This window comes from Canis lupus, chromosome 33 (genome assembly GCF_003254725.2).
Source record: "Canis lupus dingo isolate Sandy chromosome 33, ASM325472v2, whole genome shotgun sequence".
Taxonomy (NCBI): Eukaryota; Metazoa; Chordata; class Mammalia; order Carnivora; family Canidae; genus Canis; species Canis lupus.
The window spans coordinates 19,303,859-19,330,456 of record NC_064275.1 but is presented as its reverse complement, the minus strand read 5'-3'; the positions used below and the strand labels follow the sequence as shown (position 1 = coordinate 19,330,456).

At 35.3% G+C, this 26,598-nt stretch overlaps 1 protein-coding gene across 30 annotated transcripts in view; it reads left to right on the top strand.

Moving 5' to 3' along the window:
* ZBTB20 (zinc finger and BTB domain containing 20) overlaps nt 1-26,598 on the top strand; it is a 773,610-nt gene that overhangs the window by 143,412 nt on the left and 603,600 nt on the right. For all 30 annotated transcript variants that reach the window (XR_007407881.1, XR_007407882.1, XM_049105202.1 and 27 more), the window contains one exon: nt 4,332-4,383. The gene's annotated coding sequence lies outside the window, so the exon portion shown is untranslated. The remainder of the gene's footprint in view (nt 1-4,331; nt 4,384-26,598) is intronic.

Here is a 26,598-nt window from a genome sequence, read left to right as displayed (position 1 = left end):
TTTATGGATTCTTAGGAAGGGTATACATTTTAAGCTCAAAAACTTTAAAGTTTTTAGTTGAAGGAGTTTAAGTAAATAATTCAGAAATGCATTCTGTTTACCTGTTAATAATTAAGCAGGTTAGACTGTGTACTTTTTATAGTCATTGAGTTTTAATTTATTTATTTGTTGGTGTGTTGGTTTTTAAGAATTTATTTAAGGCATTCTACTATTGGGAAATAAAAATGAACAGAATAAAGCTGCACATAATAAAGGAAAGGGATTCAGTTATTTTAAAGAGACAAGTGGCAAAAAAAAAAAAGAAATAGACTGGATTTTAGGATTAAAAGAAGTATTTATTACATAATCTTTCTGAACCTCTCCCCTCTGGTTGGAGGGGAAACGGAAATACCTAACAGCAAGTATGAATGAGTCAAGTGAATAGTCTTTTGTTGCTGCCCTAGAGACTGATTCAGTAGAACTTGATTTGATCTTAGATGGCTTCATTATGGGGTTTGGCCAGGTCATTTTTATGGATTTTTGGAGAAGTCTACCATAGAACTTATTAGATTCTTGGGTGCTTTAAAAACTCTGGCAATATCCAAAGTCAGAATGAATACCTTCATTCTAAGAAGCACGATTATAGACTAGAACTGAATTAGTCTTTTCCAGTCTTTGAGGAATTGCATCTTGTCCTCTTGGCCATTTATGTATACATTCTTCCTGATGTTTTTTAAGGATTATACATTAGTTTCCATTTGCCATTTTTGATGAGGTACAGTCAAACTTCATATTTAAAATTTTATTTAATGAAGAAGACTTACTTTCTATAATTATCAATAAAGGAAGCCTTTAGCAGTTTCCATTTATTTTGTTCTAAGGTATCTTGCTTGCTTTTAATTTTTACTTATTTGAAATTATAACTGTAATAGTCCTAACACTGAAATTGATGCATTTTGTTTTCTCTTACATAATAGTATGCTTACAATATAAATATAGCCTCAAACTTCTTTTAAGATTTCTACATTCCAGTTTTCTACATTTCAGGCTGTGCATTTCTTTGAAATTTTAATTAAAGATCTCTTAGATTCCTAGGAGCCAAATTTTAATTGATTACATCTTTAAGCTTATTAAAGAATATTTGTTATAGATTTTTATCTATTATTTTATATATATCTTAGCTTGGGTTTTTTCTATCCTGAACTGCCTATTCACTTGAAAAAAAATGAGATCTTTGTTTCATTTTATTTATTTATAAAGATTATTAACTCTACTTTGAAAAATTTTTTTAGGTAGTGAAATTCATAAATCTTTATTCTTATATTCTGCTATTGTCTATGTGGCTTAAAAGCATTTTCACCAAAATTCAGAAAATTATATACATAGGTTTTCTTATAGTTCTTTACTCATTATATTAAGATGTATCAATCTGATTTATATTTCGGTTCCTGGTAAGAGGTAGGGAACAGAAAAATTTATTTTCCTATATCATTAGTCTCAATTCTGTGAAAATGCTACATGTAATCCTTATCCCATATTAGAGTCCCTGAGGTCTGTTGTGATCTGTCTCTTCCACTGCCAATATCACCCCATCACCTATATTCCAATCATTGATGAAAACTAACCTTGTCCTCTACTCCTTTGCTGAGGGTCAAAACCAAATACTAGATTTTTTTTTCTTTTGTGACATCCTATTTGGTTTTATTTATTTTTAAAAATTTCAGCTAACTTTAAAGCATCAGAACTACTAAAGATAGTTCTAATTCAATTTAGTTCAGCAAAGACTTATGGAATGTTTGCTATATACCAGTCCTTGTACTTGTATTAGGAACATGTATGTGAATTGGAAATCTGCGTGCTACAATCCTTGCACTAGAAAAATGTATTAATTTGGTGGAGGCAGACAGAGCATGAACGTGGTCAAGGTAGTGGCCTAATATTGTACCTTTATTTTTTTAATTCTTTTTTATTTTATTTAAGTCTACAATTTACTGACTCTAGCCATTTTATGTATTTTTCCTTTTTATCTTTCTTTTAAACCCAGAAAAGATGAAGTAACATTGCTTTAACAGAGTTATATTGACTCAGGCATATGAAATATGATGACTTTTTCAGATTCATACAGTCTGTTTACTTTTTCTAATTAATGAACTGATAATTGTGTCTTCCTGTTTTCAGTTCTGTAAATTTTTATTGGATATTTGCTAGGCACTATTTAAGGAGCCATAGGGAGAGAAAGATGAATATCTTTGACAAATTTATAATTTAGTAGGGGAAATTCATTATTCATAAAATAATAGCAACATAATAAAATAATAGATATGAAGAGTTTTGTTTGCTGTGTGCATTATACAAAGCAAGGTAATATATATTAACTTATTTGCCTCTTAACAATAGCCCATCTAGTCCCCTAGACACTTATTTGACTCTCTCACTTCATGCAAACTTTTTCTTATTGTCACCTCCTCTGAGAAGATTTCCTGTCCAAACCTGTTTAAAATATCAGCCCATGTCATTCTCAATGCTGTTACCTTACTGTTTGCACTCATGGTACTAATTATATGACATAAGTTTACCAACCTGTTTGCTTATTGTTTGTTTTCCACTACTACACTGAATATTGAATGGAAGACTAAACAATGGGTTGTATAAGTTTACAGTAGTGAAAGAGCAAAGTTTAATATATAAAATTTAACTTCTTTATGTCTAAATTTCTTTATCTGTAAATGGATGCAGACTTTGTGCTTATTTTATAGTTGGTCAGGCTGTTCATTCTTTCATTCAATAAATATTCACTGATCTTAGTATATGGCAGACACTGTTCATGAAATTGGGAACAGAGTGAAAAAAGACAATGTCTGCCCTTATGGCACTTCCATAAATAAAAATTACTTTTATAATACATCACAAAATGGCCAAATTAATTTTCTCCAAATTAAATTTCCCCACCTATCCCTACAATCTGAACATTTTTTCTATTCCTGATTATATTCTCTGTTTATCCTTGATTAATGGTTCTAATCACACTCCTAAAAGATTGTAATTTTCAGTGCTTCTTCTAAAGTTTGGTGTTACACAGTAAATGTGGTATTACTCATGTATCCCAACTATAACAGTACTAGCACCTTCCTTTCCTCAATCTCATTTATCAGTACAGTTTAAACTCAGGTTTGTTTTGGTTTACTGGTATAGTTTGCTGTTTAATTCTTTGTTTTCCCTTCATAAAATATTATTTATGCATATTAAAGATCCAATCAATTAAAATCCTTAGATATTTTTCATTTTAATGATTTTTTTTTGACTGTAGATGCACTGGATGATAGGATTGGCTTATGTTTATGTATGTACTTCCATTAGTAAAACTGCTTTTGAGATTTTGAATGGCTGAATCTCTGTGGAGATTATTAGTAAATATGACATCAAGGTCATCATTGAGATTTCATAGCAAATTTAGAGGGAGAACTTTCCAAGGACATAAAATATCAAATTCAATTTTTAATAGGAGAGTTGTTTCTAGTTAAATTTTTTTTATATTCAGACTCATCGAATAGCCTTTAAAGGCACCTCAACATCCTGCCTGTTTTCCTGACTTCAGTCCTAGCTTTGAGTCTATACCATCAAATGCATTTGGATGGAAAAGAATTAAAAGTGGCTCATCCATTTGCTTGGCATCCCTGCCTCCAAATCTGCAATAATAGCCTTGCTTGCTGAGACAGAAAACATAAAGCCATGTTCTCATGTCAGTGCATTAGGTACTATACACCAGTTCAAGCTATATTGAACATATTACCCTCTGTTCCCTGTTTCTTTCTGTCCATTTACTTTTTATTCTATAGATTATCTTCCTTTATGCAGATCTCCAGCCTCACTCATTATTTTGAGGATAGGGCCTGTGTTTTATGTTTGTATTTTTCCTAACTCATCAGTACTTACCAGTGTATTATATACAATAGATCTTTGCAAAATCTCTATTAATTAAGAATAAACAAATACAACGGCTAAGAACTATTTGGGATTCGTTTTTTTTTTTTTCAATTATACAAACATAAATGTAAAAACCTGTAATTGTGTAAATTAAGAAAACTGTTAATAATACTGTAATAAAGACCCTGGTCTACATCTAAGCCCTGTAGCTACCGTGATTTAAATAATATATTTTTGTCACACTTTACTGTGTACTTGTACTCACATATACAAATGAATATGTTAGCTTTTATTTTTCTTTTGGAAATTATAGATCTTAGTTGACACACACAAACTCAGCTACCTACTTCTCAAGGTTATAAACAAGCTATGGAAATGTAAATTGCTTCCTTGGAAGATTTCTAATTTTAAGTATTTTCTTTTTACAGTCACACTAAAAGAAGTATTAAGAATTGCCCTTTGAGACTCTGAAGACTGAAGGTAATGTCCAGTGATATTTTCTTGAATGGGTTTTATCTTCTTGAAAAGTTTCATAATACTTAAGGTCTTGGGTTTACCGCCTCAGGTCTTTATTGCCCTTTAACACATTATATATCTTTTTCTGTCTCTAAAGAATAATCTGAAATTGTAAGTCAAAAAAGAAGAACCCTTGTGTCATGTCAGAACGTCTCAGCCTAATTGGGTGTTGCTATACTTCTTCTTCCTTCTATATGGGAATATGGGAATGCATTATGGCCCTTCCCTGTTTTTGAAATCAGTTCAGAACATTTCTGATTTTATACCTTGCCCTTTTCTTAAATAGACATATTGGCTCAAAGCCAAAAAGTCAGCACCATTCCTCCTTCGGAAGGGCTTTACAACTAACTATATGAGCTAAAAATGCATTTGTTGCAGACAACAAAACCGTGCAAGAAACCATGCGGATGAGATTTAGTGGCTACTTATAGTCACAAGTCTAGAATTTCAGGCAAGAAGTGTACAATAGACTTGTGTTGCTGTATTGTGTATGAAGAGCTCATAGGGATTGAAGAAGGTTTCTGAGACAAGAGGGGGCTGTAATTACTTTGCTTCTTACATGCATGGTTAGATCTTCCAGCAAGAATAACATGGTAGGGTAATTTATTATAGAAGAGTAAATCACAGATTACATTGGAGGGGGATGGGGTGCTGCGATCCAACCATCAGTTTTGTGAATACATACACTTAAGCATGTGTGATAGCTTGTTTTTAATTTCTTTACACCAGTGCACACCTCAAACATTCCGTTTAGCAGTGGGATATGCAAATTGTTCCAAATGCAGCAGCAGTACTTTCACCTGAATGTCAAAACTGTCAGAGAGCTTTAAATCAAATCTTTATAACATTTTTTTAAAAACCAGCCAGTCCCAAGATTGAGGCACCAAACTCTCTGCAAAAACTTGATTCCCATGCTTCTAAAATGCTCCAGTATGTCAACAGGGTAATGTCAAAGTTCTAATTCACCTGCTTTCTAATTTTAACCTTTTAAGGATTTTATTTTATTTGGCTTAATTACGATATTTTCTACAAATTAATGATAAATGCCTTGATTAATAAAACCAAATGTCAGAGAAAATGACAACTTGATGAAAAATTAATACTCGGCAATATTTTAAGGTACAGAAGTACTAAAGATGTACTCTTAAACCTTATACTTCATCAGCTCTTTTTGAAGGTGGGTAACAGCATTATTTTTGCACAGAAGTTTCCATAGCCACATGTGTAGATGCATTTTAGCAATATAATTCTCATCTGTTGTTTTTACTACTAGCTGTTATAGATAGAAATATATTCTTAATCTCTCCTTTTCCTCACAATATTATTCATTTTTATTTCACAAAATCAAGGAAAACTACATTTTAGGTTGGTTATAGAGATGAAGCAACCATATTAAGCATCCAAACAGCAACACATGTGTGTGTGTGTGTGTGTGTGTGTGTGTATTTCGAGAGATCTCACGGTATAAAATGTAGTAGTTTGTGACTGGATATCTGTTAGACTGTTAATTCATTTGGTTATAAATATTTCAACTGGAACATTTAAAAATTATTCGGCAAAAGTATTACATACAAAGAGAGAGCATCTCTATTTCAAAGGGAAATAGATTTTAATGTGGGGATTTACTTTTTTTTTCAATATTTTTTTCCTGAGGTTTTATTAAGAGACCTGAATACCAATCAAGAGTTGTAATTTGCTTTTTTTCATATAAACTGTTGGTTAGATTTAAAAAACCTAAAGAACAAGAAATAACGACTATTTTTTCCCCTTTTATAGAAGGTCATGGAGCTAAAGGATTTTTAAGGATTCCATGTATTTTTTCAGTTCACAAACACCAGGATGCCTTTTGGATATGAATACTTAATTATTTGATCAAATGTTATACAGAAATAATACTATGCAGGAATTATAGTTGGTTTTGTTTTTTATTTTCATATTTTCACAGATGAAGCTGCCAACCAAATGAGGGAAGGCACAATGACCTCTTCTGTGTTGTGCTTTTGTTTGGTTTGGTTGTTCAGGGATAAAAAGACACACATAATGCACTGTCAGTGAAATGGACACACTTTGACCATCTGTTCATGTAACGACATGATGGCCATACCTATCAACAGAAATTTCTGCCAACTAATCTTAAAATTACTTTTTTTTTTTTTTTTTTGGTGATATGCTGGGAATTTCTAGATAGGTGTTTCAGGCATGTTGCTATGCATAGTAAGATAAATAGAGCTAAATGTTGGTCAACATCTTGTAAATACAATTATGCTAATCCCAAGGGAAAACATTCTTCAGTGGAGATTTCTGGTACTGTTTAAAATTGGAGATGGATTGTGCTGAATCTTCCTTTAGCTGGCTATAGGTTTTATTGTTTTTGTGTATTGTCTGTTCCAGACATCCAGTCTGTACTGGCAAAGCTGCTTGATGAGTAGGGGCCACCAACATTGCTGCCCTGACTGCTTACATACCTGCCATGAATAATAGATTTGTCAGCTAGTTAATCATTGCATTGTAACTGCCTCTGTTCCTTCTTAGCTGATCATTGCCCAGATAAGTTTACATTGCACTGTAGCACAAAGCTTCTATTATGTTTCTATACCTGCATTTATTTGTATACCAAAGCATCTATTCTTTTTTCAAATACTGGTAAATGACATGTCACACTTCTTTGACAATTCTTAAATTACATATTAAACAATGTACTTCTTCCCCTTGTTTATTGTATTCATCTGCCTTTCGCCAATTTACTTCCATATATGAACCAATTAACTTTTATTCATTAGTTAAAGGATTTCGTTAAAGAAATACTAACACCTACCTTACAATTCAGTTTTATAAGTTTCCCATTGAGATTCTAGTTATTTGGATTAAGTACTATAAGAGAATGTGATCATTTCCCCCAAAATGTTTATGAACAAAGGAGGTAGAATGAAACCCAAAATAATCTTGTTGTACTTGATGTGACATTGTTTGATCCTAGAAATGAGGACAACTGACCAAACCTTATACAGTTAGAATCTTTAGTTTCAGGAAGATGGAGTTGATTTTTTAAACTTTATGCTGGTGTGAACAAACACAATGATCAGCTGATGTTCTTTGGAGAATCTAAAGTTTATGGAAAATTGAACCTGTTCGACTATCTCTTATCTGACGGGGAAAAAAAAACCCTAAAAATGAATTGGTTTTCTGATAGACTTAAAATACATCAATATATAGTTTCAGTACCTATAATTTGACCATATCTCCTCTCTAAATGACTATTTACTCCCTTTGGAAACTGCTTTCTCTCCTTTAAGCTCACACTGTTTTACTCTGCAAGCTCAAGTAATTGAGACCTTACTGGTTTGAAAAGATTAAGGCAGCTTCCAGAGTTGCCTACTATATAACATAAGTACCAGTAGAATGATCAGTTCCTCTCAATAGGATTCATTTACCTTCATTTCCTTTGCAAGCTTGTGTTTATTAATGAATAAACTACACTCATGAAACACACTGCTAAATAGATCAATCAAAAGATATCAAGGAAAACCGTGAACATTGTCCAAGATATGTAGGGGATTTGTGTTTCCTGCCTAAATGCTGCTTTCATTCTTCCTCCCTATCTACCATCCCCCCTAATATCCAGGTCTCTCTTTGTATCCTTTAGTGATGACAAGATGTTTTTTATTCCTCTAATGAAGTGGGAAACAGATTAACATGCTTTCTTCTTGGGAATTAGATTACTTATTGTAGTACTGCTCAACATATCTTTGTAATACTCCCCAACCCCTACCCACAACTAATTAGTGACTTTCAGAATTAGGGAAAATCTTGGTTGTGTGGTGGCTCTATATTTACCAGTGATCAAGGAAGTGTTACTAATACACTTGTCAGTATTAAAAAAGAATTAAGTAAATAAAGGGCCAGATGGCCGAGCCCAGGACCTATCAGGAACCCAGTATGTGTGGGCTGGTCCAACGGAATGACAGAAGCATATTACCAGGCTAAGTGGAATCAGAGTTAGGCTTTCACTTTTAAGAAAAAGGACATTTTTCAAATGTGTTTTCTTATGATATAGTGATTTACATGTTCAGACCTTATTTGTACTAGTAACATTTGAAAGCATGTAGTTCCTTGTATATCAAGAGACCAGAGTATTTATGTGTATCAGAAAAGTCTGTTGGAACAGGACACAGTGCATTTTTGCTGGTTCAGAGAAGAATCCTGCTTTGTTCTCTCATGAAAGCCTATGTTTACTGTTATAACTTACTACATTTTATTTTAATTTGAATATTTGTCTCCTCCAATAGACTCTACTATGGCTTATGATATAAGGAACCTGGTTATGTAGAGGTTGTTATGGTTTATGGCCAGTTGAGGAACTAGTCAATATTCTCTGTTTTGTTACAGTAAGAGCATTACAATAGTGGTTATAATAAGATTAACTTAAAGTGAAGAAATTGAGAAAATAAATTCCCTTCCTTTCCTATGATTTAATCGTCTTTACATGAGTACATATATAAACATCTTGTTTCCTACTGTATATTCCGTTTTCATTTATTTTATTTTATCTTGCAACAATATACTTTTTGAGGCCATTTTAAATCTTTGTGGTTAGATAGATAGATAGATAGATAGATGGATCAGTGAATTGTTGGGTAGGGAAACTGACTAAATAGAACGTACATTTTATTTTCTTAGATTTTTCTCTTTACAGCCACACAAATAATGAAGAGATTAGCTAACCATAGGCCTTCCGTCTTCTTTCTCTCCATGCCTTCTTTTCAAACTCCAGCAGATATTTAGTGAATGTCTGCTCTGCCAGGAACTTCTCAGGTGCTAGGTAATCTGCTGAACAGTAGAGGCATAGTCCTCATTCTTGCGGGGCTGAGCATCTAATTGGCAAATATAATAAACACATAAATAAACATTACAGACATAGATATGTAATAAAATGGCTTATTTTGCTGGACTTCTCAATTCTGAAATGGATTAGGGAATTTATAGTGGAGAAATTATCTTCAGTGGCCTGCCATATTAATAGTGGTAGATCACTTCTAGATTAAAAAAATGCAGGTTGGCCAAATTATTTCAGATTAGGTTTTATGGAGTGGGTACCCTCAGGATGGAGATATATAAAGCAATATTTACTTTCAAGGTGAGTCATAAAGAAGCCAGCTTTATAAACCTGGCTTACTATATATGATGTAAATGACCTCAATATGTGTTTTCAAATCTCAGATTAAGAAATCATGGGAATTTCTAGAATTTTTAAAATGATGAAATATTATCCCTTATAAAGATTACTTATTAATAGTCCAGATATTTACCCATGAATTGGGTTATAGTAATGGTGATAAAGGAGTAGGTGATAGAAATGTATATTTTTCCTTCCTCTCTTTGGACATGTGTGTGGAATATTTTTGTCTTCTGATCAGATTGTTCATTATGCTCCCTTTGGATGTGTGTACTGTTTGGCCTTCCAGCCTTGCATGCTCATTCAAAGGCATTCCAAGTCATTATGCTGGACTTCAGCCTTGTTCAGTAAAAAGGCCATTTCCTCCATCAGCTGTCCACTTGGACATACATCCTTTTTACTCTCAAAAAGATTTTATATGCATTCAGAGTATATTAGATGGATTTGTCAAATTACTCACAGATAATCAGTTTTTTAAAGTTATAATTTGAGCTATGACCTCTCAAACTGTGAATTATAAGGTTTGACCCTTTGGTTCACTGTTTGACACAGCAGCCATTAATTACAGTTTTTAAAGGACATTTTATTTCAGTTAGAATTTGTGTTATGAAAACAGTTTAAGTATTTTTTTTCTTTAACTTTCAGGAATAAATGCTGAAATGTAAATGTATGTATGTGTGTTTACACATATATGTTTATTTTATTGTATTTATTATATGTTATATGTAAATATGTTATGTATCATAGCTATTTATTATATTAATATATAATATTTGTATTCAAATATAATAAATAGCTAACTTGCATAAGCTTACTAAAATCAAGGGTATTTATGCATATTTTTACCACTACATTACTTACTACCCATCAAGATTTTTCTATAATAACTTGTGAGTTTATACAAGGATCATGCTTATTTTATATAACTCTGGTATTAAGAGGAGACTGACTTTTTAAATATGTTTATCAGGGTGACAGAGACTTTAGTATTATTTGAATCTAGGCTTTTCTCTTTTCTTTTCCTTGACCAAGGGTACAGAGGTGGGTATCTACCTAGGAGTGCCTGATGTCTAACAGTAATTTGAAAGTCCTCTAGATAGCTCAATCTTGTCAGGTCAGGTGGTTTTTACAGATGTGAAGCTCAAGGTTGAGATGAAAAGGACATAGCAGAAAGGTTGGTTTAGCTAAATGTAGAAAGACATCTAGATGTATGGATCTTTTCTGATGGAGTATATAGCTTGCATTGTATTTTCCTTTTAGCCTCATTAGTTTGTGATTTTTTTAAGGGAATGTTTACTTCTATTTTTTTTTCAAAAAGCAAAAGTAAAGAATATATAGTAAATGTAGAATTTTCAAAAGACAGAAAATTTCTGAAATTAATTATAAGCAGATTTTTATTTCACTAAGTACATGTAATCATTTTCAGATTTCCCAGAATATCCTGGGATATGAATCTACCTAGCTTTTCTCTCCTCTAGCTTCCATTAATATATAATCAAACAATCTTTTAGATACATTTTAGGAATTTTATTTTCTCACTGGCAAAAAAAAAAAATTAATTCTTTGAACTAAATGTAAGGGCTTGTAAATACATCATGGGGATTATGAGATCTGAAAGTAGTTTTCAGAGATCAGTAGGCCGAGAAAAATTCAGTTTAATTTTCAGGGTTTTTTTTAATTTTCAGGTTTGATACTGATCTCATCCTTGTTGGATAAAGATATCTATTCACCTTTTTCTATTCTTCATATTACTTAAAAGCTAGTGTAGGATGACACTGAAACTTATATTTAATTAGGTCCCAATCTACTTCCTGAGCCCCTAATTTCCAAACTTCTCTCCCACTTTTCCTATCTGTTCTCACCTTCTTTCCCTAAGCACACAGTTCTTTCCACCTACACTGCAGCATTTGTGGTCTTCTCCTCCTCCTCCTCCTCCTCCTCCTCCTCCTCCTTCTTCTTCTTCTTCTTTTTTAAAGATTGTATTTATTTATTCAAGACACACAGAGAGGGAACCCTGGGTGGCGCAGCGGTTTAGTGCCTGCCTTTGACCCAGGGCGCGATCCTGGAGACCCGGGATCGAGTCCCATGTCGGGCTCCCGGTGCATGGAGCCTGCTTCTCCCTCTGCCTGTGTCTCTGCCTCTCTCTCTCTCTGTGACTATCATAAAAAAAAAAAAAAAAAAAAAAAAAAAAAAAGACACACAGAGAGAGAGGCAGAGACATAGGCAGAGGGAGAAGCAGGCTCCCCAGGGAGCCTGATGTGGGATGCCTAATGCAGAACTCGATCCCAGAACCCTGGGATCACATCCTGAGCCAAAGGCAGATGCTCAGCCACTGAGCCACCCAGATGCCTCATTTGCTGTCTTCTTAACACACACTGTCCTGCCATGTGTAATGCCTTTACTCATAGTTCAGTCAGCCTGCTATGGCCTTCCTGTGGCTCCGAAAAATGCTGTATTTATCCTCTAATACAGAATCAACACCTCTTTTTTTTAGTGTTTCCTTTACATTTGCTCACATGAGTGTAACACTTACCACACTATATCCTAGTTATGCCCATTGCCTTTCCCAGATGTCAAGCTTTGTGAGGAAAGGGAATATGCCTGTTTCATCCTGAGTTTAGCTCAGACCAGGTACTCAAGAAATGCTTCCTGAATTGGTTAGTCTATCAATAGCCATAGAGAAACTATATGATCGTTTGTACTCAGAATTTATCTACAACACAAACCAAGCAAAGAGGGATCTCTTAAGGAGGTGTACTAAGTTTCTTTTGTGTCACTATGTGATTTCCTTTACGTCTGAGTACTTGTTTTCATCCTTATTTCTGTAGCTCAGTAAGGAAACAAAAGTGTCCTATACGCTATAGTGAAGTGCAAAAGACGTTTTATTTATGACAAAATTTATTAGGAAACATCTTTATGACAAAAGACATTTATTAGGAAAAAAAAAAAAAGAGGACCAAACCAGTGACTTGTCAAAGTAGTTTTAGATCTTCACATGTGAAATAACATGGGAGAACCAATACAGAAAGTCTTAGGAGTGTTTAATACTCTAGAATTTTGTACTAACCACTAGTGACGATTGTACTTAGATTGAAACAGCATTGTATCTGTGTAGGCTTACCCAGGATCTGAAATTTAGGCAATAATTAGCCTCTCAAATGGATCTGTTTGGAAAGCAGTATAAAATAATAGCTCCCTTCCCAGAGAAGGATGCTGCTGTGCTCAGGCTGCACTCATTTAATGATGTCTCAACTGAAACAGGTGCCTTACTTGCTTTGTTCTCCAGGAGCGGCTTTATAGATTTAAGCACTGAGCATACAGTACACAGTGGCACTATTAACAAATCAGAATGAGGCCAAGGGAAAACTCATCTAGGATCCACACACCTAAATGCAGTTAGTAAACAGAGACACTAACTCTCATTAAGCATAATTAAACCTAATATTGACTGTAAACTGTTACTTACCTTAAACTTCTCTGTAGAGAGTGTGGAAAGGGATTAACCTAGCAGATTGGGACATTAATTACTACCTCTTTCACATTAAAGTTACCATCAAGAAGGGCTATATTCATAAATAAAACATAGAAGGGATTGAGAGACTGAAAATATGTAAATTTACTTTATAAAAAGGAAAGAAAAACCTAAATTAAAAAAAAAATTAGGGAGCTGTGAGCGATGCCAGCCCCAGCAAAATGGAACTCTGGCTAATTACTACCAAAAAAATAGGCTGAAAGAATCACAGAAATGTGTCCTCGCCTTCTGATGGACAGAATCTGCTTCATGGGAGGCTCCTGTTCAGCTGAGTCCTCTTTTTTTTTCATGCATAGCTTCCTCCACCGCCAAATCTAATGTGGGGTCTGAGGAGCCAATGAAGGGACCTGGGAGAAATATAATTTCTTTCTTTTCTTTCCCCTAGTCATTAATAGGCCTTTATTTATGAAATTGATTATAATGATTATATAAATGTTGTTTGATTTGTCAGCGAGAAGGCATAGTGCTGTTTTTTTTGTTCGGTCAAAATGGTCTGGTAACTGGTCTCCTGCTACTATTTAATAATCTCCTTCTTGGGTGCAATCTAAAGAGTATGTTGTGAAGGATATAAAAATGTCAGCTAAATTTAAGATCGACTGTTAAGTTTTTATATTATACCGCTGCCCCAAGGGGGGAGGCCAGGATCTTGGAGATAAAAATTCAAAGAGAAAAGCAAAGTAATGACAACACAAACTTATCTATCAGCCTTAGAATCCTCTTCAAAGTCTATCAGCCTGTCTTGCTTGCTGCGAATGTGTTCTGCTTTCCATTACCTGTTTTGTTTCCCTTCCAATAAAGAACCATACACTGTTCTCGTTTCTGGGCTTTCTTATTACTTCGCCAGGGTGGGGTTCTGATTTTTGGAACTGAATCTGACCTACAACGTTGCTTAAGGTTGTAGTATTAAACCATGGTTTAGGTTTAACATGTTAGGCTCCCAGCCAGGTCCTAGTGCTGTCATGCTAAATTTTATCTTTCAGGTGCTCATGAACACCCGAGCAATATAGTAGTTGTGCGTCTGAAAAAGGAAGCCTAGAAATTAAGCCTGGAGCATGTACTCATTTTTTTAAGTGAATGTGAGGTTTAATTTTAGAATAAAACCCTTAATTTTTCCCCATGAATTTAAAGCTAGTTTCACAGCTCATGAGATGAACTAATGAAACAGAAATAATTAATGGACAAAAATCTATCCTTCATTTCCCCCATTGAACAAAAATTCGCAAACTGGTTGGATGACAGAGGATGAACAAAAACAGTGAAAGTAAGAGTACTTCTATGCTCTGTTCTTGTAACAATCGTGACATTACGAAATAACCATAACAATGGCACTCTTATTAATCAGACATATTTATACAGAATTAGTGTTGGCTTCTGCTCTATATTACCTTTAGTTTTACATGAACTTTTATTATCTGTGCATATCAAAAGAGACATGGTGAATGAACAAAGAAGCCCTGTTATGAGACAAGTATTATTTGACATTTTGGGAAGCTCTTATTATAGGGTTTCCTCTTAAGTGAGAATAACGGGAAGGTTGTCATTAGTTGCACTATTACAGACACTCTGGATTGTTAAAAACAGAAATGGAGCCCACTTTTTTCCTTGAAGAAGATTCATCAGTTAGAACAATTCGAATGATCCAAGACTTCTGTGACTTGTCCCGTCCCCCCCACCCCCAGTCTTCTGATTTTAACATGTTAAACAATGATCCCATAAGGCATTTCTTAAGCTCATTGTTTTCCCCTTGGTTTACAGAGCTAGTTGGCTGTATGGTTATCTTATTTTTTTTAAGATGCATAATAATTTTAGATTTCTGGAAAATCCCTGATTAGACCAAAATGCAGAAGTCTTGCAAGGTCTATAGTCTTACTGAGAACCAGATGCCTTTTATTTTTCATCCTAAAAGAGGGTAGCTCTATGGAAGTTCTTCTAAGGACTTCACCTCAGGCTTCTGACAGGGACTGACTGGGAATTATGGTGAATAAAGCATGATGATGGGTAGTAGAGAATCTCCTCTTAAAATCACTGGGCCTGGAATTTTTGATTGATCAGTGGTCATACTTTTTTTTTTTTTTTTTCTATAGCTTGGGATAAAATTTTAAGTACAAAGCATAAAAATAACGCTGTTAAAAAGAGCATTGATTTCACTCCCATTGCAATACATCAGCTGCCTGAATGAGAACAGCAGTTCTGAAAGTGGAGGAAGTAGAGCTCAAAATCACCACCTGTGGGGTATTTTCAAATGAACCTCCCCCAAATTGACAATTATTGGTGTAGATCCTGGTTTAAAAGCCAAGGATACTAGAAAACAGTTTGACTCATTGATAATTTAGCTGCTTTTATTCTTTTGAAGTTTAAATATAGAGAATAGTATAGAGATTTTATTATTGCAGAATTTCCCCCTATCCTCTATCATATCTTCCTGTCTTAGATTAACAGACACTGAGTTTGGGGGCTCCGTGAAAAAACCAACAAAATCCCTAAAAACATGTAAGCTCTAAGGAAGAAAAAAGGGCTGCTGATTTTGGGATTTAAACACATGTAAAAGCAAGCCAAGTTTTCGGAATGAACCACACACACACAAAATCATTAAATTCCTCATCACTCACCTATCCTACATAGCAATAGGGCAGGACACAACTGTTTTGTACAATAAAACAAACTGAATCCTTTTAAAAAGTTATCATTTGCTTATTTGTTTTTAATTTCTAATGTTTTCTATTAGACATTTTAAATTGGATACTAGAAAAATAGGCAAAATGATTTATTTTTTTAAATAAATTAATTGTTTTTTGGTGTTCAATTTACCAACATACAGAATAACACCCAGTACTCATCCCGTCAAGTGTCCCCCTCAGTGCCCGTCACCCATTCACCCCCACCCCACGCCCTCCTCCCCTTCCACCACCCCCAGTTCGTTTCCCAGAGTTAGGAGTCTTTATGTTCTGTCTCCCTTTCTGATATTTCCCATACATTTCTTCTCCCTTCCCTTATATTCCCTTTCACTATTATTTATATTCCCCAAATGCATGAGAACATACACTGTTTGTCCTTCTCCGATTGACTTACTTCACTCAGCATAATACCTTCCAGTTCCATCCACGTTGAAGCAAATGGCGGGTATTTGTCCGTTCTAATGGCTGAGTAATATTCCATTGTATACATATATCACATCTTCTTTATCCATTCATCTTTCGATGGACACCGAGGCTCCTTCCACAGCTTGGGTATTGTGGCCATTGCTGCTATAAACATGGGGTGCAGGTGTCCCGGCGTTTCACTGCATCTGTATCTTTGGGGTAAATCCCCAACAGTGCAATTGCTGGGTCGTAGGGCAGGTCTATTTTTAACTCTTTGAGGAACCTCCACACAGTTTTCCAGAGTGGCTGCACCAGTTCCCATTCCCACCAACAGTGTAAGAGGGTTCCCTTTTCTCCGCATCCTCTCCAACATTTGTTGTTTCCTGCCTTGTTAATTTTCCCCATTCTCACTGGTGTGAGGTGGTATCTCATTGTGGTTTTGATTTGTATTTCCCTGATGGCAAGTGATGCAGAGCATTTTCTCATGTGCATGTTGGCCATGTCTATGTCTTCCTCTATGAGATTTCTGTTCATGTCTTTTGCCCATTTCATGATTGGATTGTTTGTTTCTTTGGTGTTGAGTTTAATAAGTTCTTTATAGATTTCGGGAACTAGCCCTTTATCTGATACATCATTTGCAAATATCTTCTCCCATTCTGTAGGTTGTCTTTTAGTTTTGTTGACTGTATCCTTTGCTGTGCAAAAACTTCTTATCTTGATGAAGTCCCAATAGTTCATTTTTGCTTTTGTTTCTTTTGCCTTCGTGGATGTATCTTGCAAGAAGTTACTGTGGCTGAGTTCAAAAAGGGTGTTGCCTGTGTTCTCCTCTAGGATTTTGATGGAATCTTGTCTCACATTTAGATCTTTTATCCATTTTGAGTTTATCTTTGTGTATGGTGAAAGAGAGTGGTCTAGTTTCATTCCTCTGCATGTGGATGTCCAATTTTCCCAGCACCATTTATTGAAGAGACTGTCTTTCTTCCAGTGGATCGATCGTCTTTCCTCCTTTATCGAATATTAGTTGACCATAAAGTTCAGGGTCCACTTCTGGGTTCTCTATTCTGTTCCATTGATCTATGTGTCTGTTTTTGTGCCAGTACCACACTGTCTTGATGACCACAGCTTGTAATCTGAAACCTGAAATCTGGCATTGTGATGCCCCCAGATATGGTTTTCTTTTTTAAAATTCCCCTGGCTATTCGGGGTCTTTTCTGATTCCACACAAATCTTAAAATAATTTGTTCTAACTCTCTGAAGAAAGTCCATGGTATTTTGATAGGGATTGCATTAAACGTGTAAATTGCCCTGGGTAACATTGACATTTTCACAATATTAATTCTGCCAATCCATGAGCATGGAATATTTTTCCATCTCTTTGTGTCTTCCTCAATTTCTTTCAGAAGTGTTCTATAGTTTTGAGGGTATAGATCCTTTACATCTTTGGTTAGGTTTATTCCTAGGTATCTTATGCTTTTGGGTGCAATTGTAAATGGGATTGACTCCTTAATTTCTCTTTCTTCAGTCTCATTGTTAGTGTATAGAAATGCCATTGATTTCTGGGCATTGATTTTGCATCCTGCCACACTGCCGAATTGCTGTATGAGTTCTAGCAATCTTGGGGTGGAGGCTTTTGGGTTTTCTATGTAGAGTATCATGTCATTGGCGAAGAGGGAGAGTTTGACTTCTTCTTTGCCAATTTGAATGCCTTTAATGTCTTTTTGTTGTCTGATTGCTGAGGCTAGGACTTCCAATACTACGTTGAATAGCAGTGGTGAGAGTGGACATCCCTGTCTTGTTCCTGATCTTAGGGGAAAGGCTCCTAAATCACAACAAGAAGTTTGGAAGGACCTCAAACACGTGGAGGTTAAGGACCATCCTGCTAAAAGATGAAAGGGTCAACCAGGAAATTAAGGAAGAATTAAAAAGATTCATGGAAACTAATGAGAATGAAGATACAACCGTTCAAAATCTTTGGGATGCAGCAAAAGCAGTCCTAAGGGGGAAATACATCGCAATACAAGCATCCATTCAAAAACTGGAAAGAACTCAAATACAAAAGCTAACCTTACACATAAAGGAGCTAGAGAAAAAACAGCAGATGGACCCTACACCCAGCAGAAGAAGAGAGTTAATTAAAATTCGAGCAGAACTCAACGAAATCGAGACCAGAAGAACTGTGGAACAGATCAACAGAACCAGGAGTTGGTTCTTTGAAAGAATTAATAAGATAGATAAACCATTAGCCAGCCTTATTAAAAAGAAGAGAGAGAAGACTCAAATTAATAAAATCATGAATGAGAAAGGAGAGATCACTACCAACACCAAGGAAATACAAACGATTTTAAAAACATATTATGAACAGCTATACGCCAATAAATTAGGCAATCTAGAAGAAATGGATGCATTTCTGGAAAGCCACAAACTATCAAACTGGAACAGGAAGAAATAGAAAACCTGAACAGGCCAATAACCAGGGAGGAAATTGAAGCAGTCATCAAAAACCTCCCAAGACACAAGAGTCCAGGGCCAGATGGCTTCCCAGGGGAATTCTATCAAATGTTTAAAGAAGAAATCATACCTATTCTACTAAAGCTTTTTGGAAAGATAGAAAGAGATGGAGTACTTCCAAATTCGTTCTATGAGGCCAGCATCACCTTAATTCCAAAACCAAAGACCCCACCAAAAAGGAGAATTACAGACCAATATCCCTGATGAACATGGATGCAAAAATTCTCAACAAGATACTAGCCAATAGGATCCAACAATACATTAAGAAAATTATTCACCATGACCAAGTAGGATTTATCCCCGGGACACAAGGCTGGTTCAACACTCGTAAAACAATCAGTGTGATTCATCATATCAGTAAGAGAAAAACCAAGAACCATATGATCCTCTCATTAGATGCAGAGAAAGCATTTGACAAAATACAGCATCCATTCCTGATCAAAACTCTTCAGAGTGTAGGGATAGAGGGAACTTTCCTCGACATCTTAAAAGCCATCTACGAAAAGCCCACAGCAAATATCATTCTCAATGGGGAGGCAAAATGATTTAACTTGTGGCTATTCTACTGTCAAGTAGGAGGATACTTAAAAAACCTATTTAACATAAGAGAGATCCTCCTTGTCTGGAGTCAAGAGAGTCTTTGGCTTTGAATTCTAGGGCAAGATGTCTTCTCATTTTAGGGACACTTACCAAACCATTTATTTAAGACAGGATCACTCTATATACTTAAAAAATTTTTTTATTATTTTATTTTTTGCTTTTTATAAGACACTTGTTGTTCAAATAGCACTGGAAGGTGGCTGAAAGCAGTACATATTTCCACATGTCTTAAATCCCCCACCAGATTATGAACTGTGGGAGGAAGAAATGCATTATTTATAACTTTATATTCTTGTTAATGCTTTGGACGTTGCAGGTATGTAGTACATTTTTAGGTGACTCTTGTTTTTAATGTGGACAATCTGAGGGCAGTGAGGAGAGTCACTAAATTCAAAGGTAATTCAGTGAACTTTTTTATATTAGAATGTGATTCATCTTAATTTTCAAATACATAAAATGTTCAAGGAAATAACTTCACCTGTGACTCACAAATCACTAGTTTCCCCTAGTAGTCAATTATGTATATCCCACCTATGACCTAATCTAAAGCTAGTTATACTTTGGGTTTGTACTGTGTCCTTAGTAACAAATCCATCCTTTCATTCACTTAAAAACATTTATTAATGCTAACTATGTGTGAAGCATACAGTTTAAAATATAGGGTGTCTGCTCTCAAGAGACCTAGGGTTGCTGGGGTCTCAAATTCAAAAGAATTCTGTAATTGTTAATACTGTAAGAGAGGCCTAAAAAGGTTACTATGGGAACATAGTAGGAGATCAAGGGAGAATTCATAAAGATAATACTGGAATGGAGATTTGAGAGGTGAATAGGAATTACATGATACATGAAGGTGATACATGAAGGTAAAGGGGAGTGGTGATTGTATTGGGGAGCATTCTAGGAAAATGTTAGCAGTATGCAGGAAAGCCGAGAGGAATGGGAAAGCCGAACTCATTCAACTGCATCTTAGGGTGGAAGTAAGAAGGCAAGATGGGTAATTTTGGTCAGATTATAAAAGGCCATAAATCCTACCTTAAGGAGATTGGATTTTATCCTATCACTATTGGTGAGTCATTGGAATATTCATATAAGATGATATATTCAAGATAGTGGACTTATAATCTATACCACATAATCAAATAGGTATGGAGGATGGTGAAGGAGTCATGAATGAGTCAGCTTCCTAGCTTTGGTGAGTTTTAGTGTTGTTTGTAAAAAGATAGAAAATGCTATTGGCTACTACCCTCTCTTTTCCAAATACACTCAAATTTCTCCAGAGATGTTCATCTTCTCCATTTCATTTCCTCACCAATACATTCACCAGTTTATCTTGTCTGTTTCAGAGACCTCTATCACTTTACCAAAACTCTTATTGAGATCTCATTGGACATTTGTATTTGCTGACCACTTCCTTCTTTTTGAAATGCTTTTCCTGCCTTAATTTTCCATGGCATCACGCCCTCCTGTTTTTTTTCCCTGTTCCCTTATTATTCTATGATACTTCCTTTGCAGGCATATTAACCCATATCCAGCTATTAAATGCTGGTAATCCCTAAGGTTAGATTCAAAGCACTTCTGTTGATGCCCAGTGTTTTAGGTATCTTTGTAGCCACAACACATTGAGATGTTTTCAGGGAAAGTACCATAATTCTTTTAAAGTTCTTTTAGGAGGACGATGTTTCAAAGGTTGTATTTCAATACATATTATTTTATTCTTTATTATAAGTGATGTACAGTACTCAGCACATGCCTGTAGGGGAACTCATATGGTAACTTTGGTTATAATTGTACATCCTATAAAATCTTCTTGATGTTTATGTTTTAACCTTGGGCAATGATTAATCCTCCTTGAATCTTATTTTCTTAATCGGCAATATATGGGCAGCCATCCCAGCTCTTTAAGATTTCATGATGCTGTGGTTTGATATTTTACAACATAAAGAGGATAGTGAACTTTAAAGGATGTTCAGATGACACTTTGAATCCCAAAGTCAAAGTTTATAAAAATGTTTAACTGCCTTTTTTACATCAGTACTTCACATAATGCGTCCTTTACTTAAGGTAATTCCATGCTTTTTGAAATATATATTCCTAATTCTATGCTTACTTGAAAATTTTTAGACAGTTTTGCTATGAAATTTTGTCAAAAACTTTTTGACAATTTGAATAGATTGTGTATTCTGGTTACTGCACTTACAGATGCTTATTTTAACCTCACAAGGAGCCCAGGTGTAGGATGTTCAATTAACCGCCTGGGGCTTAAGCTTTTGGGGAATCTTACCCCTTTTGTACATATCTCCCTTGTCTGTCTTTGGTTAGCAGCATTGCTTTTAAACTTGCTTTTTGTGATGGTTCACATTGCCAACGTACTATTATTACTCTGTGAAAATGGCCACTTTATAGACAAGTTAATATTCAGGGCACAGTATTATTTTTGGTCAGTGCCCATTTAATGGTAATGATTCATCTACATCTAGGTTCTTAATTAATTTTAGGATGATCTTTCCATTTGTCACTATTTTTAAACTAGGATCTCCTAATTTGTGTGCTCAAAACATATTTGAGGCATGAAAATCTCCTTAATGTTTTCCTACTATGTCTGTACATACATATTTATTTTTTGTTATTTAGTAAAACTGATCTTTGAATTTTTTTACTTAGCTAATTTTTTAAGCTAATTTACTACTTTGGTATACAAAAAACAAAATACAAGAAAACCTTGAAACAACAACGACAAAAGAAAACTCACTTGCTACTGGTGTTGGTGTCCTTTGCAAATTTGGCCTCATTTTTTATTATTTATTTACCGTACATTTGCAATGTGCAATTTACCCGGATTATCCCCTCAAACCTTACACTATGTGGCCTTCTTTTACTATTCTGAGCAGTCTTTCAATTTAAAAAATGGTCTTTTCTCTCCTATTTTTTTGTTCACTTTATTATTTAAACATACAGTGTGATATTGTCCATTTCTACTTTTCTCTTCCTTTGTGCTCAGTTTTTGGTCCTTGACATTTTATTGCATAAAAAAGTAAATGGTTGAGCAATTTGTGTGATTTTCTGTTTTAAAAACAATCTTTTGGGGGATCCCTGGGTGGCTCAGTGGTTTGGCGGCTGCCTTCGGCCCAGGGCCTGATCCTGGAGTCCCCGGATCCAGTCCCACATCAGGCTCCCTGCATGGAGCCTGCTTCTCCCTCTGCCTGTGTCTTTGCCTCTCTCTCTCTCTCTGTCTCTCATAATGAATAAATAAAATCTTTGAAAAAAAACACAACAACAATCTTTTAATGAGAGACTCCTAACTATAGGAGACAAACTGAGGGTTCCTGGAGGGGAGGTGCATGGAGGGATGGGGTAACTGAGTGATGGGCATTAAGCAGGGCACTTGATGTAATGAGCACTAAGTGTTATATGCAACTGATGAACCACTGAACTCTACATCTGAAACTAATGATGTATGTTGGCTAATTGAATTTAAATAAAAAATAAAAAATAAAAGCACTCTTTTAAGTTTTGCTTGTCTATCTTTAACTAATTGTCCATTAGTGTTCTTTAGAGGAAGTGAGAGATCAGTTCCTTTTAGGTTCTGGAAGAAAAAGAGCTGAATAATTAATTTATGACTTTTAGCTTATGGTCTCCCTAAATCATGGTTACACATAGTTTGGTCCTAAGCTTGCCAGAAATTGAGTTTGTGAAAAAATTAAGTGCAAGGTTACGATCTCTGCCTAATTTATAAAATCAGATTATTTCTCTTGATATCTTCTGTTATTCCAAACTTAAAATCTATACTTTATTCTGCTCTAAATAAGAAAAATTCCCCCACTCAAGTGCAAATGTAAATATTAAGCTGCAATAGGAAGCTACCAGCTGATTTCATCTTCACTTAAAATTTTTTATATATTATACTATTCCTTGATTCTGTGGGTAAGGCTGGCAGATGAAGCATTATGAGCTGTTTATTACTGTCACACAAAGTCAGTCACAGGAAGCAAGAAATATTTGAACTCTAAAAATATATTATAATATAAATTCTTTAGACTAGAAACCATGGTTTCTTCGTGGATCTTTTCTATAGAAGATCCATCAAGGAGTAAACAGTCAACATAGATTGATGGTAAAAATGTCTGAAGTTTAGCTTTGAAAGGGAGCTTTTTAAATAACTAACCTTGGTTAGCTTTAGGGAAAATCTCTCTCCTGAAATGCTATGTATCAAAAAGCACAAATATTTGTGTGGAGGCACTCAAATAGAGATAAGTCCATTTTTAGTACATTGTGTGGGGAGTGACATGTGTGGAAGTCCATTAATAGCAATGTATGTTGTGTTCCTTTCATTTTATTTTGCTAATGAATTTAGTATCAGATTGATGGGTGCTTGGAACAAAAGACAATTTGCAGTAGTTAGAGCAGTGTATATCCCAGCTAAAGGACTGCAAAATGATCTTTACTGGAGGTCAAGCTCTAGATACAAAAGCATAGGTGGAAACATGTGCTTCTCATCAAGTATGAATTGAACTAGTAACCTTCTGTCTGTAGATTCATATTTCTTTACAGAGGGTGACATCACCTCCTAGGTAGCATTTAGAAATGTGTGGTTGTTATGGTGACCTGGAAGCACTACTGTATTTTAGTAGATAGGGTAAAGAGATGACTTTAAGTCCTGTGAAATGTAGACTGATTACTTAGAAGGGAAACTTGACCAGCTCTCAAGGCCAATAGCATTCTTGTGGAGAAATGCTATTTGGTCAATCAGAGAGGTAGCCTTTATAGCAGTAGTTTTCAAACATTTTCATAATAATACACTGAAAGAAATGCCATTAAATCATAACCTAGTATACACAGAGGTTTGAGATATATATATATATATATATCCAAAACAAAAATTTTACAAGACGTATTTGCCCTACCTATGTGTGATGCCTACAAATATGTTACATTTTATCCTATTTTATCTCATTCTACCCTATGCTATTTTTTCCTTTTCTTTAAAAGTCTACAACCTACTATCTTAATTTCAAGACCACTTATAGTATACCCTACATCTTGAAAAACAATGTAATAAATATCTTTATACTTTACACTGGTAAGAACAAGATAAAGACAAAATAACTGAAGAGTTGCCTCTAATATGACTTGGTTTCCTTTTATGCTAAGAAGAGCTCAAAATTTCTATGTGTGACTATGGTCCAATTTCATTTTAAGAGAAGCTGGGCCCATATGCTAGCCATCCAGGTATAAAGCCTGATTGCCACCTTTGCCCTTTGTTGCTATGACAATGAGGAAAGAGACTCTGAGAACACCATCCCAGTTCACTCACAGCATATGGATCCAAAGGCTCAAAGTTGCCTCTGGTACATATTAGGAACTATGTGGTATTATGTTAAAATGAATGGGATTCAATGAGATGAGAATGAAACACTCCACTCTTCCTGTCAAAATGAGTCATCCCTAAGCTGTGGGATGGTGACTTGGCATATTAGGCCTCTCCCTTAAATATTGTTTATTGAAACAGATGTGAAGTCAAATAGCCTGCATGTTTTGGTGCAGTGCCCAGTTTATCATGGTTGTATAGAGTTAACCAAATTCTTGGCTTCTTAGAATATTGTCAGAATATTGGCTTCTCAGAGTAGTTTTAGGGGACAGAGTTACATATGGCAAGCCTACCACGGGAGCTTAATTTTCTTCATGTCCTTTACCTGAAGTGATTATACCATTTAAACCTAGTCCACTGTTCTCAGCTCAGGGAGGAGAAGGTGAATTGGGGGGGGGGGGGGAAGAGTAGCTTTTATAGTGATTTTAATGTTTTCCTGGTAGAGGACCATTATTTGGCTATCCATAATACCTGCCCTGCTCTCTTAAGTCATCAGGAAATAGGCAGAACAACATTTAGTTGCACAGAGGTGAGTTGAGCATGGGAAATTTTCTGCTGTCATCTTTCTGGTTCATGTGCTATTCTCATGAGCATTTGTCCACCTATTTGACTGAAAAGGCTGGGATTTAGCTTCATCCTTGATTTTGTTATGTTCATACAGTGACAATTGCAGAATGGCTTAAGTAATGAATTAGAGATTTGTATTTGTAGGATCTGGGTGAGCTCTGTAAACAGAATTCAGGAAACTCTATCCTATTTATTTTGGTCCTCAAGCACTTGGTACATGGATACATAAAATCTGACTTTTTGTTAGAGTGTCCAGGTAGTAGCAGGAGGCGCAGCTATCTTGTTGCTAGCTATCATCCTTTAGGAACTTGCCCAGAAGTCTCTGGAGCTGGAGTTGTCAGAATTCATTCAGTCATGAGATGGCTCATGCTATTGTACAAGTTACCCTAGGCTGGTGAAGGGTTGAATGCTTGATCTCCAACATCTGGGTAACCAGAGTAGTGGTAGTACTGGACCCACCTGCTCTGATGGGATAGTTGTGTGGGATGAGGCACAGTCCAAGACTGCCACTTGTCAACCATGGTAAAAGTGGTTTCCTTTGGAATGACTATTAGCCTTTCTGTAGTAAAGGAGCCATGTCTGTAGCAATAGCAGCTGTAAGTGAAGGCACCTTTGTTTCCCTGAAGTTCCCCAGAATTAGTCAGGACAGGGTAAGATCTACCTAGCTTCATAAGATGTTGTTCCAGCAAGAACCCGCTATCTATTCCTCTGCTATTTCTCTCAGGGAATGACTGGTTTCTAATAGTATTTGCTGTTGAGTGTTCTTGAGATGTCACAAATCTTCTTCCACTTTGGAAGAGGCTTGTGACTATTCAGCTTTCACTTTCTCTCAGTGTTCTTATGGAAGCATGCAGGAGCTGACACTTCTGAAACTCACTCTTTGCTTGGGTGGGTCCATCTTGACTCCATAGTTTCAGATTAGAAGATACCTCTCCAAAGCAACTTTCTCAGCTCACTCAAAGGTAAGACCCTCTGGCTAATCCATATGGCAGTATCATGGTTACTTCCTCCTTAACATATATAGCTCTGGGAAAATGTAAGCATGTGAGTCTGTGTGTATGTATGAATACTTACATTTACATTTAGTATAACTATTGGCGTTTGAATTTATGTCTTATATTTTGTTTCTTGTTTTATTTCCTCTCTTTTCCATTCCTCCATTTCCCATTTCCTGCCTTGTTTTGGGTTACTTGAATATTTTTTTTAGTATTCCATTTTACTTTATTGATTGTGCTTTTGATTATATATCTTTGTATAGCTTTTTGGGAGTTCTAAGGTCTGCAATATACATACTTAAATTTTTGTTCTAAATACTTAGAATCAATATTTTATCACTTTAATATAATGTAGAAAT